We start from the raw sequence: 20,190 nt of genomic DNA on the forward strand, positions 1-20,190 counted from the left end.
GGAAGCCTCAAAGGAAGGTTTAAGTCTCTATCAGATACATATATATTGATTTTATATGTGTGATATAAATAATACAAGGAGGGCAACTTTTTTCTTATGACAATATAAACCTCCCTTCTTGGGGTTCTCTGCATGTGGGAGCAAATGCTTGTGTTCTGTGTAAGAATAGGAGGTGTGACCCACACTGGCTGCAAGTTTTAGGGCAGCAGCAGCCTCTAAAAACTAAATGACTCTGATTTGAGGAGGATGAAGCTGATCACCGCTCAATCCCCCTGCAGTACACAGGGGAAAGACAGTGCCAGGCGAGATGCCACATGCCCAGACATCCCCTGGGATGGAACTGGAACTGCTGTGACCACCAAGAAAATCAGTTCCTGGGTTTTCTCCAACCTCTTCTGAATTATTTCACTGGAAAGGAAACACAACCCACCATGTTCCACCTTCTTAAGTCCCGTCCCCACCCCTCCAAGTTTCCATGAAGGGTTTCTGTGTTCCACATGCCTCTCACAATTACCATGATATAGAAATATCACCGGGTTAAACATCAACAACATAATTGGATCTGATTAGCTCCTGGAGTCAGCAGCTTCTTCACATCATCCTTCTTTCCCTTCCACATACACAAAACCACACCACATTTACAAGTTGCTCATGTGGAGATTCTCAGCTACCAAGAGCAAGTTTGGAACAGCTTACCCCAAATGTCACATATTGAAATGGCAGCTGTCAGAGTCTACCTTGTTCTACACACATTTACACTTGGCTGGTTCTTGTTGCTGGGGTTTCACTTTTGATACTCAAACCCTTTCAGACAGAGGAAAAAGAACTGTTGGAGAGAACAGATTAACTAACACTTGACAATATAAAGTCTGGGAGAAACTGTAAGGGCTGTTTGGGTTTAAAATGAGATTTCACACTAGTGCAGAGGAAGAAGTTAAGCACAAGCAAAACACTCCCTTCACTGAAAGAAAATGGATCGACCTCGTGAGGCACCTGAACATCCAGACTGTTTGTTCTCCAGCATGAATCAAATGAAAAGCATATTCCATTGATCTCAGACCAAAACACTACAGTAAAAGCTTGTAACAGCATATTCTAAAATGGCCTTGGGATACCCTTCCTTCTGAAATCCCAGGCGCTGCAGCACTTGCTTGGCACATCACAAGTCCAGAAGTGCTTCTGTTCAGGAACTGCCTACAAAAGGAATAAAACATTCACAAGGACCATCCACAGAACAATCTGCTGTTCAGAAATAGCACCGATCCATCATTACGAACAAGGAGAGAATCAAGAGCAATCCTCCCAGTTCCTGCAGGCCCACAATAACCCATTTTCCTGGTCAGCTGAGTGAGGAATGCTCATCCCTCAGTCCCTAAGTGAGAGCTCGGCTCTGCTGCCCTGCTCTGAACCATTCCTTGTCCTGCTTCCCCCCTCCTGCAGCCTCTCCCCTCTTCTGGCTTCCTTTCCCCCTTCTTTCATCTTTTGCTTCCTTGACCTTGATCTGGTTACAGAATTCAAAATAAAATAGCGGAAGTCAGCGATGTGCAATAAACTGATTTAAATTTATTACGGGAGCAGCGTTCCTGCCACGAACGTGGGATATTGCTCTGTCAAATCACTTCCATAAAATGACTTTTCCCCCTCATTGCACTGACACCACCATTCAAACAAGTGGCTCCTACCCAGGCCTCAGTGTGGACAAGGAGCATTTTTGGGAAAATCCAAAGGGGTGGGCTGAGGAGGGCGAACAATATCAGCTCCTTACAGTTAATGAGGTAGTAAAAACATCACATATTTTTAGAAGGCAGTTGAAACAATTTGAAAATATTTTCCCCACGAAAAGCTGAGCGTGCTAGAGCAGCCAGGTTATAAAATGGATCAACTCTCCCTGGGAATCCTCAGTGGCACAGGGCATTTTTCCAGCTGCACTCCCAGTGATCAAAGAGGGGAAAGGGCTGCAATGTTACAGTTTCACCCCAAGTCCAACATTTCTGTCCCATCACCATTTTGAAATGACATCTTGGCACGTCTGATTTCCCATTATCAGCCAGTCCCTGAGGGAGCTGCTGGACCATGAAGTGCAGGGTGGCACATCCAGGAGTGATTACAGAACCAAAATGCAGAACTAAATATACCTGTTCCCTCGGGAGTGCTGGGGTGGGGACAGTGAGGTGCACACCTCAACTAAGTGGTAAGTGGGTTGGAGCTGGCAAAGTTGTTCATCTTCGAGCCACAAACCACCAGGGATTCTCCAAGCAGGGATCAGGGATGGTATCACAGAGACAGAAGCTTTTCCTCCTCCTCCCCACAATCCTGAGGCACACACCCCTTGCCCACAGCTCATGGAGAATTTCTGAGCTCTAGGGAAATCCGATGACATTTAAAGACACTTTCACAAGTTTTAAAGATAAAGATATGGAGACTTTAGCCCATATTTAACAGGCTGTACTGAACAGACCTTTGCAGTTAAAGAGAATGTTTTTTACAGAGGGCATCCCTGCCCTGGAGATGTGTGGGGATTCACCACCAAGGTGCAGATCCTCGGAGAAGGGGAGAATTCAAACATGAGCACTACAGGACCTGCAGGGCAAGGAGAACTTTGTCCACTATTAGCCAAAAGCAGTGTGAAGGGAAGTGCTACTGTATCAAAGACTTTGTACAATTTAGTTGAAAATTAGTTGCTTTTTTTTACTCCCAGAAGCACTAACAGAGACCTGACCTTTAAGTAGTTCAGGGTAACTCAGCTCATTCTCACTGTTTCAAGGCTACCAAAAAACAAGTTTTAGCAACAGTTACCAAGTCACATTCACTATTTTGGCATTAAACATGTGTCAAGTTTCCGTGCTTAGAAACAGTAAAGAAGAAACTGTACTCTATAAATGTAATGTTATAATGTAATGAAACTGTAAATGGAAAAGGAATTAGAACAGAAGTAAGAAATATTCCTCAGGTGACCTGCCTACTTCGTGTACACCAAGTTTAACTCCTTATTCACCTTCTGTTGTGCCTCAAATCATTGGGTTTGAAACATGGTCCCTACAACAATCTTCTGGAAGAGTCAGTGAATGAGATACAGAGCTGCTCACATTCAGCTTCTCACTCAGTCACATCATTTTACAGCACAAGTACTTTTTAGCACCACAAAACTACCACCCCACCTTTAACCTCCATATCCTGACCTGTGGCAACCTACAGCATGAAAACACTAAATTTTTCTGAATACTGAAACCAACAGACTTCAGATACATAAATGCCACGTTGCCTTTGGCACTCAAAAAGCTCAGGAAATTCTCACCCTTTTGGGATTTCTCAGCAATCCCTTAGGTACAATTACTCACCTGTGAGGCCATGGTGCAAATCAGGTCACTAATTATTTTTTTTAATTTATTTTTAATGCAGATCACTCCTTGGGCACCGGCAGCACCATCCCAATCAACAGCAGCAGCCAGACACAGACAAATGTTCCACGTGGATAAACGTGTGACCTGGATCACTTCATCTCTGTCACTGCAGTATGCAGGTACCAGCACCCTTCTCTTTCTCTCAAATTAACTGTTTTGCACACTTAAATTCATGACTGAATCAGAATAACTGGTCTTAGTGTGTGTTTAACTTATAGTTTGCTATTTCTATTTTGGGCCTGCAACACTCGTGTATCTAAACACGCATCTGTTTCCCCAACAGCAGCTGGCCTAGCAAAGGTACAATCTCCACTACAGATCTGGCCCTGCTTCACTTCACAAACTGCTGGCTGGAGCTGCCACACTGTTCTCGATTCAAACAAACCAACAGCACTTTCTAAACTTTATTTAAAACCATATTTTAACCCAGGACAGTAAACCTAGTTTGAGCTCAGCCCAACACAGCCAAGCCCAGTGGTATTCACAAAAATGAGGAGGCAAACAGGAGCCTTCTGTGCTCAAAATCACATCAATGTGCAGCATCCACTTTGGTGCTGTGGAATCTGTGGAATGCAAACCTGTAACCTTTGGCTGCAGTGGGTGAGAGGACCAGGGAAGTGAACCATCCTGGGAAGTATGCAGGGCTTCAGAACTTCCATTTCCTCCAGGACAGCAGATTTCAAACCCTGAGTGCACAAAGGAACCAGTGTTGAGGCATAAACACCGGTCTGTTAAACCTGAATTACATGCTGAGCTCCAGCCTGTACGTGGAGTGAGGTGATGCCATGCCCTGCATAAAACTGGGAGCTCAGTGCTGGGGCTGAGCTGGCCCTTGGCCCCAACTCAGTCCACTGACACACCCCAGGACACTCCTGTGTCCCTTCCCTCCCAGCTCCTCAGAAGAGGACAACTTTTTGTTTTAAGGAGTTTGGAGGTCTTTTGTTCTTGGAGATGTTCTTTGCACATGGGACAGTCCTCTGGGAAGATCTGCTCAGCCAAGAATGGCTGATGGCAGCAAAGTAACTCCAGGGGACTCCACCCGGGAGCTGCACTGGAAGAGCAATTTCACCTCCCAAGCTGAAGGCCTGAAATACACCCCTCCCATTTACTGTCAGCAGTAACACCCCCTGCCACAGCAGAAGGCATACAAAGTGTGCTGTGCTTTGCCTGTGCACTCCAGAAACACTGCACCTGACAAGACCACAGAGTTTGTAAGGACTGGGGGTTTGGACACCACTGTTGACAACTTCACGTGCCAGAGCTTTAGAGCCACTGCCTTCATGTACCACTAGTGACATCCACAGAAAGCATTTGGTGGCTGCTCTGTACTCACACCCCAGCTTGTACCTTAATTTTTATTTTTTATTTGCAAGAGCGCTTTGCAAGGATGCAAAAAGGCTTCACAAGCAGCCACCTCCTCCTCTGAAAAACTCCTGGTAAAGAGACTTTCCAAATTCTAAAATTTACATCTTCCTAAACTTTAGGCAGAGTCCACCAGAGGCTGCTGCAGAAGGGTGGCAGGCAGTACTCCAGAACTAGAGTTAAGCTTAATGGAGGCAAATAAAACCACTATCAGGAAGCACCACTGTTCAAACTGATCCAGGTCTGTGTAAATAATTTTCAGAGCCTCTTAAGTGTTTAACACATGGAAACTGCATTGTACCAAAAAGCTCTCCCTGTTCCCCAGTTTTAAATACACTTGTAAGCACCTAGATAAAAGTTTCTAATGAGCACAGTCAAGACACCAAGGCTGCAACTCTTCCTACAAAACTGCTGAAAAGATTTGCACATCTGGAAATCCTGAGCTGTGACAGAGCCCACGAAAACTTCTGGCAGCAACCAAGGTAAACTTCTGCAGGGCAGGAAACAGGCAGGTGCAAAAGCACACAGCAGTTCTTTACTGTAAGTTCTCCATCAGACCATCAGGAATAGTATTTATTCCATCAGGAATAGTATTTATCTACAAAGATCTCTTCAGTTTGCCCAAAATGAAACCCTGTAATGCAAGCAAACAAAAGCTTTAACTGTACCATGCCCTGAGAAGGAAGCAGATGTGCGTGGCCATGGCAAGGCCCCAGCTCACAGTCACAGCCCTGACTCCCATTGTCACTGCTACTGAAAACATTAATATTTCACAGGGATAGGAGGAGAATGACTGGGATCACGGGAAGGTGAATCTGCACGATGCAAATTGAGTAGGTGAGTTTTAATCCCCGGGGCTGCTGCATTGAGACAAGTAGTGGGGTGCCAAACCCAGCAATTTATTCTCCAAAATGGTTTTATTGTAAGTTGAGATGGTAGGTCAGCTGCAACAGAACACTCCTGGGAGGATAAAATTAGAAAACATTGACATGCACGTTTTAGGGGAACAGTACCAACAGAAGAGCAAGCACAGCTTATCTTAGACTGGTTTTTGTGACTGGAACTGCAGCTGGGTGTTGAATCCAGGAGCTGACCCCCCTCCTCCACGAGATGCCCAGGCTCCCAGCCACTTATCACCCCTGCAATTTGTCACTCAAAACACAGCCACTGCTTCTGGCAACTGGGCCTGATTCACTGTTGGTTTTTTGGAAGAAGCTAATATAGTTAACTTCTTGAGGTATATTCCTGTATAAGAGAGAGCAAAACAATTCACCTATTCCAGCTTTCTGGTTTAACTCTTCCCAGCAGCAAGGTTTAAGATTTGGTCAGAAACCAACAGTGCTGCTGATACACACACCCAACTCGAGCTCTGCACGTGCCTCAACGTGGGATTTACTCAGTGGCAGGGCAACAGATACACACCAGGTGTGAGGGCAAGAAAAGAGCTCCCATTCCTAAAAATAGACACAAAAATTCTCATTTTGTCATGATGAGTCCAGGGCCTGCTCAGCAATTCTGTCATGCTCATCCATCACTTACAGTGGGTTCCAAGGCTTGGAATGCACAATGATTCAGAACTTCAGCAGCCCTCAGGACACATCCCCTGAGCTGGGGGGTGGCTGTCTGGGCTCAGTTCATCTGAGCAGAACAGAAGGGGCCTGTGGGAGAAGCCAAAGTATCCTTAGAGACTGATTGAGACCCTGTGAGGACTCAACACTAACACTGTCCTGCAAAATCACACAATCATTTAGGTTGGAAAAGATCTGTCTAGTCTGAAAGGCTGCGAGAATTGGGATTGTTCAGCTAGAAGAAGGGAAGGCTTCACAGTGACCTAACTGTGCCCCAAACATCTGCAGTAAAGAAAAAGAGGTGTACACGTCTACTACTTTTATTTTAGAGTATTAAACCCCACATAAAACATCACAGAGCTGTTGTTCTTTACTGGGATGTCATAGCAAAGGAAAAGCTGAAAACCATTTGTCAAACAATCCCTATTTTTCAGGAACTGCTGTTTGTACATCAAACATGATGTGCAATGTGTCTGGCTGGTGATTTCCTCACGGGAGTGACAGTTCCAGATTTATTCTTGTCCCTCATCATCCTGCATATATGGCCTACAGGAAGGGGCCTGCAAGACTTTCTCCTGACTGATCTCCAACTGGCAGGAGAATTCAATCCTATGGCAAACCTCTCTTTTTAATTTTTATGTCAGGAACTGCACATCACTTACGTCTCAGGCAAGTGAGAGTTGTGGTCCCTGCAGCTGATAACCAACACACAGATAAACCAGGGCATTCTTAACTGTGGAAGTGTCACAGGGCTGGAATTTCAGACAACCCAGAGCTCTGTCCATGGCACTGAGTGTGCTGGATTAACACAGCAGGAAGATTAAAGCACGGCTACAACTCCCGGCCCAGATAAAACTTGCAGATTAAAGACCACGCTGGAGGTGTGTAAAAACATGTTAGCACTCCTTTCATTAGAAGTCAATCTGAAAGTGCTTCCATCAGACACTGCTGTGATTAAACACTGATATTTGAATTCTCAGGGAAAAGGTGTGAGTGCAACACAAAGTGCAGGATTGTTCAAAGACCGTCTCGTTTTGTAACACACACCTGCAAAAAAGCTTGGCAACATTAACACTGTGATTATTTCTTCTCTCAAATATTTAGTGCACAAGGTCTGGTTATTTAAAAATATAGAGATGTTTTCATCTCTCAAAGATAAATGATTATAGCTGTTTGTATACAACTGCAGAAATGTGGTGAAATGAAAACAATCTGAGGAAAAAATTAAGAATAAGAAAACAAACAGAAAATGGGACACCACCTGTGCTTACTGAAGTTGAAGTATCTCAAACTTGATAACGTATTTTTCAGAAAAAGAGGAAATGCCAGCTATGATGAGACCTTAATTCAAATGTTTTATATTAAGGAGCTAATAATGGACTTGAGCTGTAAACTGGAAGCCAGTGAGTTAAAAGTAACTTGGGAGCAAGATCTCCACACTATTTGGGCCAACCAAAAGGCCCCCAGAACCACCAGCCTATTGCAATGCCTCAGTTTTGGTCAGGTATTTGTCAAGATGTATTTTCACCCCCTGAAAGATTCTCAAGAGGGGGTTTTTGGGTTTGATTTCCTCCTCTGGGTAGCTACCCTTTAAGGTGTCTGCAAAGTAAACACTGATCTTTTCAGGGCATCTGACTTCACCAACCACGTTCCAGCCAGAACTGAGAGGGTGTACATTAAGTGCACTGATCAGCACCACAGCTCTTAATCTCAGGATCTCATTAAAAGCAGAGATTACAATAATCAGGGCAGGACAGTAGTGCTGTATGTAAATTGAGCTGATGCCACTGGCCACTTTTCTGCAACACAAGATGTTCTTGGAGATCTTTTACAGATACATAACTAAGATAAATGTCGTTTTTTTAAGGCTCTGTACTTTCCTACGTCACTCAAGTTTGCTGGCTCCAACCAAACCTGTGTTTCATGCAACAACCAGACTGAAAGAAGATTTATCTGGGGAGTCTTGTCTTGTTTTCCCCAGCCTTGACACAGTTGTTGGAGTTTTGGTGTGATCACCCCAAGTCGGCTCTTTGGGAGAACAGAATGTTACCATTCACTGTTTCAAGGGACTCAGATTTAACTTGTTGCCTTTCAGAAGCTGCCGTGCAGGGTATAAAGTTTATGTGCCTAATATAGCTTTCACATGGTTGAATAAGCAAAGCAGATAAATGCCACCTTGCCCAGCCTCCAGCACTTTAAACACTGCATTGTAGGAATCTCACATTAGTGCTCCGTGTAACACATAAAAGCAAATTTTCTGACAGTACTTAAAACTGAGGCTCATTTAACAACATGAGCAGCAGCTGCTGAAAGGTCTTGTTCCACACTGAATTACCTTTATTCTCATAATAAAAATCCATGTGTGAACTTCACTAGACAGAGTGTTTTGGGATACTTCACAGATTCACTTTCCCGCACTTTCTGTTTTTCACCAGCTCTCCAAAAAAGCTCATGATCAAACTACCAGAAACGGCCCTAAAAGTAAGGTGTTTGTGTCATCAACATATGAAACAAATCTCCATTTAAGGTGTGGGGTTTTTTTTACTACAATAAAAGCAACAAGTGAATTCATAGTTGTCATTGTATCCTTATGCATGGAAGTGCCTCAGGATGTAATCAGATTATAGGACTGATGTGTTACATCCCCGAGGCACAGGTTCATATTTAACAACGGCAGTTTTCATGCATCATTTTTATGTGATCTCAGTAACTTCTTTACACTTCCACTCCCTGCAAACTCAGGTAAAATTTTCCCCGAATTTCTCAGCGTAGAAAAAAAGCTGTTTCATGACTGCTTCCCACTCTGTGTAATAAAAAGCAAGGCTTCAGTTTTATAATCCTTGGTCTTTAAAAGCAGCACCAAGAAATACAATTGAAAATTAAATTATTTTTAAATACTGCAAATTGCCAAAAAAACGTGCACAAAGTACTTTCATTTGTCATGTGGCAGCAACCTGCTAGTTTAAATTAATTCCAGAAAGCTATTTTTTTCTTGTTTTACCATGGCTACCCACTGCATTTTAGTCTTCACTCAGAACAGCATATCAATATAAACTCGGGGAAAAAAAAAATATATATATACATGAAAGACTACTCAAGTCAGCCTCCCAAATTAGTCACGAAAGCAAAAATTTCCAAGCCCTTTTTGGTGCTAGAACGTGGAAGAAATATCAGGCAAAGCGGCACGGGTTTTGTAACTCACACCAAAACATTCTAGGAGGGTTACAAGGACTGGCAGTTTCTCGCTCACTTCTCTTCCAGATTATCAGGGAGGTGTTACAGTGTAATCCATGGTAACTATAAACAAGGAATTTGGGGGCAGCGCAACGCAGATCTCCCCTCTCCCCAGGCCCGTTAACACCTCAAGTGCTGGAAGCAACAGCGAGGAAAAACCTGAGCGAAGAGCAGAGGGGAGAGATGCCAGAAAAACCTCCCATGCCGGGCAATCGGCAGAGGGTAATCCAGACAGCGTGGAGCGCTGCCAGCGAGTCAAGGTGTCACAGACACATAAACAACAGCCACCTTCCCAGCGGAAGCAGCTATAAAGAATCCCGAACATGCTCGAGCAAGGCAGGAATGTGGTTGTGTCATCACCCTTTCAGCACTACGTGTACCCTTCATTTTCCTAATGACTCATTTATGCAGATAAATGCCTAAAAGGAGCTCTTCTTGCCCCCCCCCCCCGAACGAAAAATCCTTGTATTTATCTACAAATCATGTTATCAGGTGAGCAGCAACGCCACAGGCTGCAGCTGCCTGCCCTTGTATGGCCAATGCTGGGCTGGCAGAACCATATCCAAGGAGAGTTTTGTGGGGTTTTTTAAACCTAACATTGCACAGAAACTTCTCAGAGCAGGTATTTCCTAACAGGGCCATTTATCCACTTAAAAACCCCAACACAAAGAAGGCAGAAGACTGCAGAGGGTGTCAGCCCACAGAGCTCCAACACTGTCCCTAATATGGGACCAACCTGTCCCTTAACTCTGCAGTTATTCCTAAACCCACAAGTTATTTCTGGGACTCTCAGGTCTCCACAGGACGTGGAATCTTCACGCTTCCAACACCTTCCAAAAGATTTAACTCTGGTAAGTATGATAAAATTGTAGTTTTTCCGTAACACACTCTTGGTAATATCCAAATACAAAATGCTTTACCAAGTGCCATCTGTAGATGTGTTTATAAACTCAGATCTTCTTCAGCAGCTCTAACTACATTTCCACTAAAATATCTCTCACTACAATTACTATGCTCACTTGTACTTCTGAATATAAAACATTACACACAGTAAATGTTTACAATGTTATCACAGATGAGCTACAAAGTGTCCTTTTAGAGAGCACCTCTTCATGCTCTGAAAAAACCTGCCTTTATTCAGCCTCCTTGGGTAGAGCAGGCAAACAAATATTGTGGTCAAATCACCTCAAATAATAAACCCCAAAGTGCAGTAGATGCACAGGGGACGTGACTGAGCAGTCTGTGTTTGCTCCTCCACTCTTCCCCTAATGATTTACTCCTGGCCACTGTCACACACCACATGCTGAGCCCAACACACTTTTTGCAGTCCTTATTATCCCGTCATTCCCGTGCTCTGATAAACCTGTTCATGTGAAATAATTATTTCCCCAGCCCTGAACTGGAATGCATTAAAAACACGCTATCGACAATTAATGCACAGTTTAAGTCCCTTCCTTAACTTGATTAACTGCAATGCAAGAATTAAATTAAAAGCTGAGCATTTATGGTTCTTGTCATCCCATTTTATCAGGTTTGCAGCTCGTTTCCTACCGCCACCATCTCATTTAGGCACCTTGCACAAAGCAATCCTAGCACATTTGCTTTCATCCAGTGAAACCATTAGAAGAATCAATTTGATCTCCAAGGCAAGTTAAGAGTAATGGACTCCAGTGTTTACTTAGCAATAAGCACACAACTATTTAATTAGATCTGGATGCTGGAAACAGCATCTCGGAGGCAACAGCCACCGGCACAAAGAGCAAGGAGTTTCAATTTGTTGCAGAAATCGATGCTTTCAGGATGTTTTTTTCCTGCTTGTAACTGCTGGCTTCCACGTGGAAACGCTGTCACAGGTAGAGAGGCACCTCTCCCACCCGGCTTGGCTCCTGCAACCTCACACAACACTTCCCCGAGGGAAGGAGCAATTAAGCTGCTGCCCCTTCCCAGCCACACGCGGTTCCAAGCCCGATGTTGTATTTGAAGTGACAGACTGTGAACAGGCTCTGCAACCGTGGCATTTCATTTAGAAGGCAGCACTTGACACATTGAAGTATTTGGAATTCCTGAAGTCTGGCTGTCTGCACGGTTGCATAATTTGAGCAGGGATAACCTACTTATAACCGGGAGAGGGAGAAAAATGTCAACAGACAACCCCTTCTACGTCAGGGGACATCTCCTTCCTTGTCACGTGCCAGCAGAAGCATCACTGCTTTGTCACAGTTTGACTTTCTTCTCGTTTAAACTAGTGGATTATAATGCTAACAGGAGTGAAGCTACATATATCACCAGATGCTCTCCCATACACTCAGACATCCTCTGAGCCCACTGAAAAAGAAGTTTAGCAGATGTAATGGCCAAGGCCGGTGAAATAAGTTGTGAAATAACACACAAAAGTGTGAAGGGCCCAAGACTTGGTCCCGGGTCACACAAACACCTCACACAACACAGGCACCACACACTCATTCACAAGGACCTAAAAACACCTCCAGCGAGTCATGGGATACAACCAAAACCAATGTTTGGGTGCTTGTTCAACCTCAGACAGGGGGAAGCTGAATTTGCTTTTGATCCTCTAGGCAAACAGCTGACCAGACCCTCTGAACAGCACAATTCCCTCCAGACACCACAGAATGAAACCACCCCTTTGGGAAGTGCCAGAGTTTATGATTAAGCTCCTGTTGCAACAAACATGGCAAGGATTCAGTTTCCCTGGCTCGCTACTCCTCTTACGCCCTGAGCAAGGAATACATAATGACACTGTCCCCCTCCAAACCTCACTCACAGGAACGGGAATCCTCTCACCCTGTAAACAACTCCAGTGTCATCCTCCCTCCTGGCCAGTCAGCATCCCTGAAACACCCACCTGGGGAGCCTAAAGTAGGGTTGGAAATTCCCTCCCCCTGGAAAGGGACTGCTTGGAGTGTTTGCACCAATTAAAGCTTCGGATTAAAACCAGCTGTTTAAATACAAGTAGTCTCGAGGGAGAGACACTTAGAGCATTGTAACTGGAATAAACAGTTTGATATATCAATGGTAGTATTTACACTGGGAGAGCCGTGTCTGAGCTCTCAGGTTCAGCTCCACCTCCTGAAATAGCTGTACTTAAACCCAGGCAAGGTCCTCGGGTGCATCACAACTCAGATCTGAGTCACGTGGAGACGTCAACTAAGAGACCTCCATGGCAGAAGAAAAACACATTGCACTCAAAACACCCAAAAGACTCCTGGATGCTGGTCTGTGACCTGCCTGCACAGGAATCATTCCCACTCAGCATCACCTTGCAGCACAAACAACACATCACCTCCTCTGTGGGAACACCCAGCTGGGAGCCAGGGATCAGCTCCGGGAGGGGAACCGGGACCTGCACCTCAGGAAGAGCTGCCAGGTGGATACCTGGGGGATACACCCCAAGGAAAATGAAATAAAAATGTTAAAAGGGGAAAGGAAAAGCCTCGTGCCAAGCAAAAGCACGGGAGAAGAGAAGGGGCAAACACGTAACCAGGAAACCTGAGAAACTCCACACGTGGATCCAGCAAAGCAAGGGCCTCAGCCGAGGAAAACTATGAAAGCAGAGACTTCTAGAAACATCCCACGTCTGGGTTGGAAGGGACCTTAGAGATTATCTAGTCCAACTCCCCTGCCATGGGCAGGGACACCTTCCACTAGCCCAGGTTGCTCCAAGCCCCATCCAACCTGGCCTTGGACACTTCCAGGGATCCAGGGGCAGCCACAGCTTCTCTGGGCAACCTGTGCCAGGGCCTGCCCACCCTCCCAGGGAACAATTCCTTCCCAATATCCCATCTAACCCTGTCCTCTGGCAGTGGGAGACCATTCCCCCTTGAACTGTCACTCCATGGCCTTGTCCGAAGTCCCTCTCCAGCTCTCTTGGAGCTGGAGTGCCTGGAGTGCCTCCTGTAGGCACTGGAAGGGCTTGGAGGTCTCAGAAGAGATCCTGGAATGGACAAATGATGTCTATGACCAGAAAAGACCTGTGGGATCTGCAGATACCCAGGCAGTACAAAGGCTACCTGATTTTACTCTGGTGGACTGTTCAGCAAAGAAAACCTCGAGGCCAAAGTGAAAACCAAGGTAGGCTTAACCTGAGACTATCACAGTGCAGGATCAACGGGGAGCAGGAAGGCCAAGGGTGGGAATCTCAGCCATAAAAGATGGAACAAGCAGCCAGGAAGATGGAACAAGCAGTGGGTACAGGGCTGACCTCCCTGGCACAAGCAGCAGGGAAGAGCTGGGGGCAGGACCTGGAACAGCTGCCACAGAGCGTCTCCGGGAACATCCGAGACATGGAAGGACAAAGCGGGAACCTTCTCCCTGGGAGCACCCAGGAGAAATGCCTGCCTGTCCCAAAGGCTGCACCTTCCTGAGGTGCACAAACACACACAGCATGGGATGCACCAGCTCTTGGCAGGAAATCAGTGGGATAACCCTGGTGTGTGTGTGTGTGTGTGGAGGAGGGGACACACATCCTTCACCAGTGGGCAGAACAGACTCCATGGCACAGGAGACAGGCTGGAGGAGCCATCCCTCGGGCTCTGGGGGAGGGTATGTCTGCTTGGGTGGGGGAAAGCTCAGCAGCTTTTTGTAGGCAAGAAAGAGCCTCCTGGAGCGGAGGATTTAACAGGTCAAGCATGGAGTTGATTTCACCTTTACATGGAAACAGGGACAGCGGATTTTGGGAGGTAGTGCGTGCAGGAAAGAGGGGCAACAGGCTCTGGGCAAGCAAGAAGCAGATGATACCCTCCCAAAATCTGCCAACGTTTATGTCTCTATAGCAATAGAACTCTGGTCAGGTGGAAGGAGAGCAGAAAAACACGGAGCAGGTCTGGGCAGGTGCCTCTGACAGCAGAGGCAGCACAGCAGACCCGGCAGATGGGCACTAAGGAATGTGCAGAAGGGGCTGTTGTAGGAAAAAAAACAAACAACAACAACACGGGAACAGCAGGCTCTGCCCAACGGCTCGTGGGGATCCTTCTATTTCCTCCCATCAGCTGCAGCGGGGGCAGCAGGTATCCCGTTGGGATGCAGGAAACTGCCCCTCGCACCCCCTGGAAGTACAGGCTTGGTGCACCCACGGGCACGGGCAGCCACCCCTCGGGGCAGGGGACACCTACGGAGAGGTGACACCGGGACAGGGGGCAGGGGACACCCCCAAACACAGACACAGGGGCAGGGAACGTCCCCGGAGGGGGGTGACGCCCCCGGACAGGGGGACACGGGGCAGGGGACACCCCCAAACAGCGGCGCAAGGGCACGGCATAGCCCCGGAGGGGTAAACACTTGCACGGGGGGCAGAGAACACCCACGGAGGAAGGCGACACCCCCGAACAAACACCGGCACGGGGGACACCCCCGAACAAACACCGGCCCGGGGGACAGGCTGGCCGCGGGAACCCCGCGGAGCGGCGCGGGGGCGAGCCGGCCCCGCGGGAGGGGGACACCCGCGCCGTGTGTGCAGCGCGCAATGGGCTCCCCCGCGGGGCACGAACGGGGATGAGGGGCGGGAGGGCCCCGACCCCGGCCCTGAGGGGACCCTGCGGCCGCCGCGCCGCCGACCGCCCGCCCCCCCTCCCGCGCCAGGCCCGGCCGCGCTCCCCGGTTACCTGCGGGCGGTCGGTGAGGCCGGGCCGCTATCTGAGGCCAGCCCGGCGGGACGAGCAGGATGTTTGTGGGATTCGGAGGGGGGGAGGAAGGAGGTGGGGAGGGAAGGGAGAGGGAGTGAGGGGCGACACGACCCCGCGCGCGAGGGGGTGTGGGGGGTCCGTGAGGGGCGCGCGCGCTGCGCGTGCAGGGGCGAGGGCAGGGGGCGCGCGCCGGCAGGCTCCGCGCGCGCCCGCCCGGGCACTTTGTTTGTGTCCCACAATGCACCGCGCCCGCGGGGGCGGGGCCGCCGCACTGCCGCACACGGCAGGCACCGGCAGGAGGGGGCACTGAGGGGGAACGGGAATGTGGGAATGGGAACGGGAATGTGGGAATGGGAATGTGGGAATAGGAACCGGGAATGTGGGAATGGGAATGTGGGAATAGGAACCGGGAATGTGGGAATGGGAATGTGGGAATGGGAACAGGGAATGTGGGCATGGGAGTGGGAATGGGGGCATGGGAACGGGAATGTAGGAATGGGAACGGGAATGGGGGCATGGGAATGGGAACGGGAATGGGAACCGGGAATGTGGGAATGGGAGTGGGAATGGGAACGGGAATGAGAACGGGAATGGGGGAATGGGAATGTGGGAATGGGAGTGGGAATGGGGGCATGGGAACGGGAATGGGAACAGGGAATGGGAACGGGAATGGGGACATGGGAACCGGGAATGGGGGCATGGGAACCGGGAATGGGGACATGGGAACGGGAATGTGGGAATGGGAACGGGAATGGGGGCATAGGAACGGGAATGGGGGAATGGGAACGGGAATGTGGGAATGGGAACGGGAATGGGGGCATGGGAACGGGAATGGGGGAATGGGAATCTGGGAATGGGGGCATGGGAACCAGGAATGGGAACAGGGAATGGGAATGTGGGAATGGGAACGGGAATGTGGGAATGGGAACCGGGAATGTGGGAATGGGAACGGGAATGGGGGCATGGGAACGGGAATGGGGGAATGGGAATGGGAACTGGGAATGGGAACGGGAATGGGGGCATGGGAACGGGAATGTGGGAATGGGAGCATGAACCGGAATGAACGGGAATGGGGCATGGGAGGAAATGGAGCGGGTATGGGAACCAGGAATGGGAACGGGGAATGGGAATCGGAACGGGAAGTGGGAGCATGGGAATGGGAATGTGGGAATGGGAATGTGGGAATGGGGGCATGGCAGCCGGGAACGGGAACAGGGAACGGGAATGGGAATGTGGGCATGGGAATGTGGGAATGGGGACATGGCAGCCGGGAATGGGAATGAGAATGGAAATGTGGGAATAGGAACGGGAATGGGAATAGGGGCATGGCAACCAGGAACAGGAACAATGAATGGGAGTGGGAATGGGGGCATGGCAACCGGGAATGGGAATGGGGATGGGAATGGGAATGGGAACAGGAATGGGAATAGGGGCATGGCAACCGGGAACAGGAACAATGAATGGGAGTGGGAATGGGGCGATGGCAACCGGGACTGGGAATGGGGACATGGGAACCTGAAACGGGAACAGGGAATGGGAATGGGGCAATGGCAGCTGCGACCGGGAACGGGAATGGGAATTGGGGGATAGGAACTGGGAACGGGAATAGGAATGGGGACATGGCAACTGGGAACAGGAATGGAGGAATGGGACCGGGAACTGGGAAACTGGGAATGGGGGGATAGGAACTGGAAACGCAAACTGAGAATGGGGGTGATGGCAACCGGGAATAGGGAACAAAATGGGAACGGGTAATGGGAAGGGGGGGATGGGGACTGGGAATAGGACCCGGGAATGGGGGGGAACAGGGCGGTGTAACAGTGGGGGACGGGGTCCTGGTGCACTGCTGTGGGGTCCCAGTGCACCCAGAGAGTGGGAAAAGAAGAATCCCAAAGCCATGCAAACCACCTCCAGTTTGCATCCCTCCCACTGATCTTTAATGAGTCTCTAATTAATCCCCCCCCGATAATTTGGTCCAAATCTGCACTAACTCAGCCTAAAGCTCAGCTTAATCTGATGGGATTCATGCAACCCCTTCCTCCAGACCTTGTTTTGCAGCGGGATTTTTGTACAACAACCTCTGTAGACGTGGCTGTTGCGTCTTCAAAATGGTTTCAAAGTGATGATTTGTAACAATTTCGGGAATAAAGCATCAGGTGGGAGCAGTGGAGATGCTTGGTCAGTGCTTTGCGTGCTTTGTATCCAGCTTAAGACCTGCTCTGAGCAGGACACAGGAGGGAAATCGGGTCCAAAGTACCCAAATTCGTGTCTGGAAGACGTGAAATTCAGCGTGGAGGCCCCTCAATACCTGGAGAGGTTCTCCAGTGATTCCCAAATCCATGGCATTTGCTGGAGTAAACCAGGGAAGGTATTTTCCCGGTGGTAGGTTTTGCTCTTACACACATTTTACACCGTCCTGGAATGGATTTGTGGATGTAGGTGGAGCAACACCAAGACAAACCCTGAGCAGTTCGGTGGCAGAGCCGGTTTGTGCATCTGCCACCCGTTTGTTGGAACCGGGAATCTGAGGGGTATGAAACACGGGAGAAAGCTTTCAAAGGGGTTCCCATCTGCAGCACGAGTGGAGTCTGTGCCATCCCCTTAAATCTTCCTTTGTCCTTCTAAACAAATCCTGATTTCCCGCCCACCTGGAAAACACCCAGGTGCTTCTCCCGTCCATCCCTAGGGAGTGGCCCTTTGCTTTAACCCTGGAATCTCTCCTTTGTTTTCCCCATTCAAGCAACCAGAAGGTGCAACTCCCACCTGGAAGGTGGTTTGCCCTCTTTTTTGCAGCCTGTTGGGTGTGTTTTCCTGTTCTTGAGTTGTTCTTGGAGCAAATCCTTGCTGCTGGCAGCCTGCTCCTGGCAGGATGCATCCATTGACACCCAAAGCAAAAGGACACCTTCCCTGCCCAGCATTCCCTCCCTGACCCCAGCAGCTCCAGAGGGAAAACCTCTTTGCTCCCACCCTCCAGGGCTTGCTGCTTGCTCCTGAGTTACCACTGGAGAGCAGGAACTGTCTCTTCTCCATCGTCCTGCCTGTTGCTCCAGGGCTCAGTTAATCAGATTTAGCTCAATCCTGCTGACTCCTCTCTTTGGAAACTCCTGCTTTTCTCCTGGCACTGGGAGGATTTATGCCCTCTCCAGGCCTGGGAATGCTTTGCCTGGCCCTCACTCAGTGTAGTCCTGGGGGGGTTAAAGCATCCTGGTCGGCAGGGGAGGAAGCTGAAGCAGGAGTTTAGGAGAGAAACGTGTTTTCTAAAGTGCTTTGAATTGCAACAGCAATTTAGACCCTCCCAAAATGCCAAGGAACCAGACCAGTTGCTTGGCCACCTGAAGATAAATTTGACAGGTGTCTGTATGGAGAAAGAGGGATCTACCAGAGCAGAGGGGTTGTGACACCGAGATGGATGAGCTGAGTAAGGGATGATGGCAGAAAAGGGACATCGTGGTTCTAGGACATGTCAGGATGGATGTTCCCAACAGAAATAAGGATGGATTTGTGGCTGGAGCACACTGGTACTGGTGTGACCTTGCTGGGAGACTGTGGTCACTTCAGTCTAGGGATAATAAATCCAGCCCAGAGCTGAGGAGGGTGTTTTATGAGGTGAGCCTTGCAATATGTAGCAAAATAAGGCTGGAAGAGGGTTGGCAACCACCCTTTCAACACATACCTGGTGATGCTCGTGCCTGGGGCAGTAGCCTCGGGCATCCTGCATCCTCTGCAAGTGCCTTGTAAGAGGAAATATGCCTATAAAATATAATTACCCCAACTGGGGAGCAGCGTTATGTGCAGCACAGGCTGGGTGAGGGTCCAGTCTGTAAATAATTTCCCCCTGATGGAACTACAGAGATGCATCTCTGCCCTCTGGTTCCCATTGCCTCTGGGGTACAACTGTGAATATGGTGTCAAAGAAGTTCCCATAAGATTAATTTCTTGTCCCACAGTTTGCTTTCTTATCCCACTATTCTTTTTTAAAAGTTAAATTACGATGGTTATGTTGCTGTGATTAATTAAGGGCTTTTCCCCAGCCTGGAAATATCCCGAAGCCTTTGGCATTGCTTGAAATTCCAATTATTCGACTCCAACCCAACCAAACAACAGAGTGGAAACGTGGGGGGGAAAGCCAGGGCAGGCTGTCACCTTAATGAGCTGAACCCCAGGGGCTGTGCAGGTGCCAGGGCCAGTCATGTGAGATGAATGTCACCCCTGGTTATAAATAGGGTGGCAGGAGCCGCTGTGCCCGTGGACGTGGGGACACGGCCCTTAACCCTTTCCCTTGCCCTCCCACCGGGGTGGACTCTGCAGCCTCTGCAGCATCCCCTTCCTGCTCCACCAGCGCGTGGGAATCCCCGATGGATTTCTGTTTTATGGAAAATAAACCCCAGCTGCCATGGGGTGTCAGGCTGGGCTTGGTCCTAGGACGGGGTTCCGGTGGCCAGGTTACCCTGGAACGAGCTCAGGCTTATTCCAGTGAAACAGCTCCAAAATCTCCCCTGCCAAATCCCAAATTCCAGCCCTTCTGTTGTTTGAGAAGTCAACCTATAAAGAGACAGCGCCAAATTCCCACTGCCTGTGGCTGTTACGTAGTTAAGCCAAGGAGTCAACATGCCCTCTGGTTTAGCCCTGTTTAGGCTGCATTTCCTCCTCCTAAGTACAAGAATTCTCTCTGTTTATAAACAGATTATCTACATGATTTCTGTGAGATATATATAGGTATAGTATGTATATGTGATGTATCTATAATATATATGATGTATATACAGATATAGCCCTGTTTAGGCTGTGTGTCCTTCCAGTAAGTACAAGAATTATTTACATGCATAAAGCAATATATTACCTCTATATTATGTATCTATAAAATATATTATGTATTATGTAGCTTTATATCATGTATATATAGATATATATTAGCATAGAACCATAGAATTCATATATAATAGAATAATATATACAATATATATATTCATATATAATAGAATACAC

At 48.2% G+C, this 20,190-nt stretch overlaps 1 protein-coding gene across 3 annotated transcripts in view; it reads right to left on the bottom strand.

The window, feature by feature from the left end:
• The window catches only part of ZBTB44 (zinc finger and BTB domain containing 44), a 34,314-nt gene extending 19,100 nt beyond the window's left edge, over window positions 1–15,214 (bottom strand). Inside the window, exon 1 of one of the 3 annotated variants that reach the window (XM_050322909.1) lies at window positions 15,184–15,214. The gene's annotated coding sequence lies outside the window, so the exon portion shown is untranslated. Of the gene's footprint in view, window positions 1–6,302; window positions 6,542–15,183 lie in introns of those variants that run through there. The other 2 variants (XM_050322908.1, XM_050322910.1) reach the window with 2 other exon arrangements.
• Between the last annotated feature and the right edge of the window lie 4,976 nt (window positions 15,215–20,190).

This window comes from Myiozetetes cayanensis, unplaced genomic scaffold (genome assembly GCF_022539395.1).
Source record: "Myiozetetes cayanensis isolate MyiCay16 unplaced genomic scaffold, myiCay2020 scf29, whole genome shotgun sequence".
NCBI lineage: Eukaryota > Metazoa > Chordata > Aves > Passeriformes > Tyrannidae > Myiozetetes > Myiozetetes cayanensis.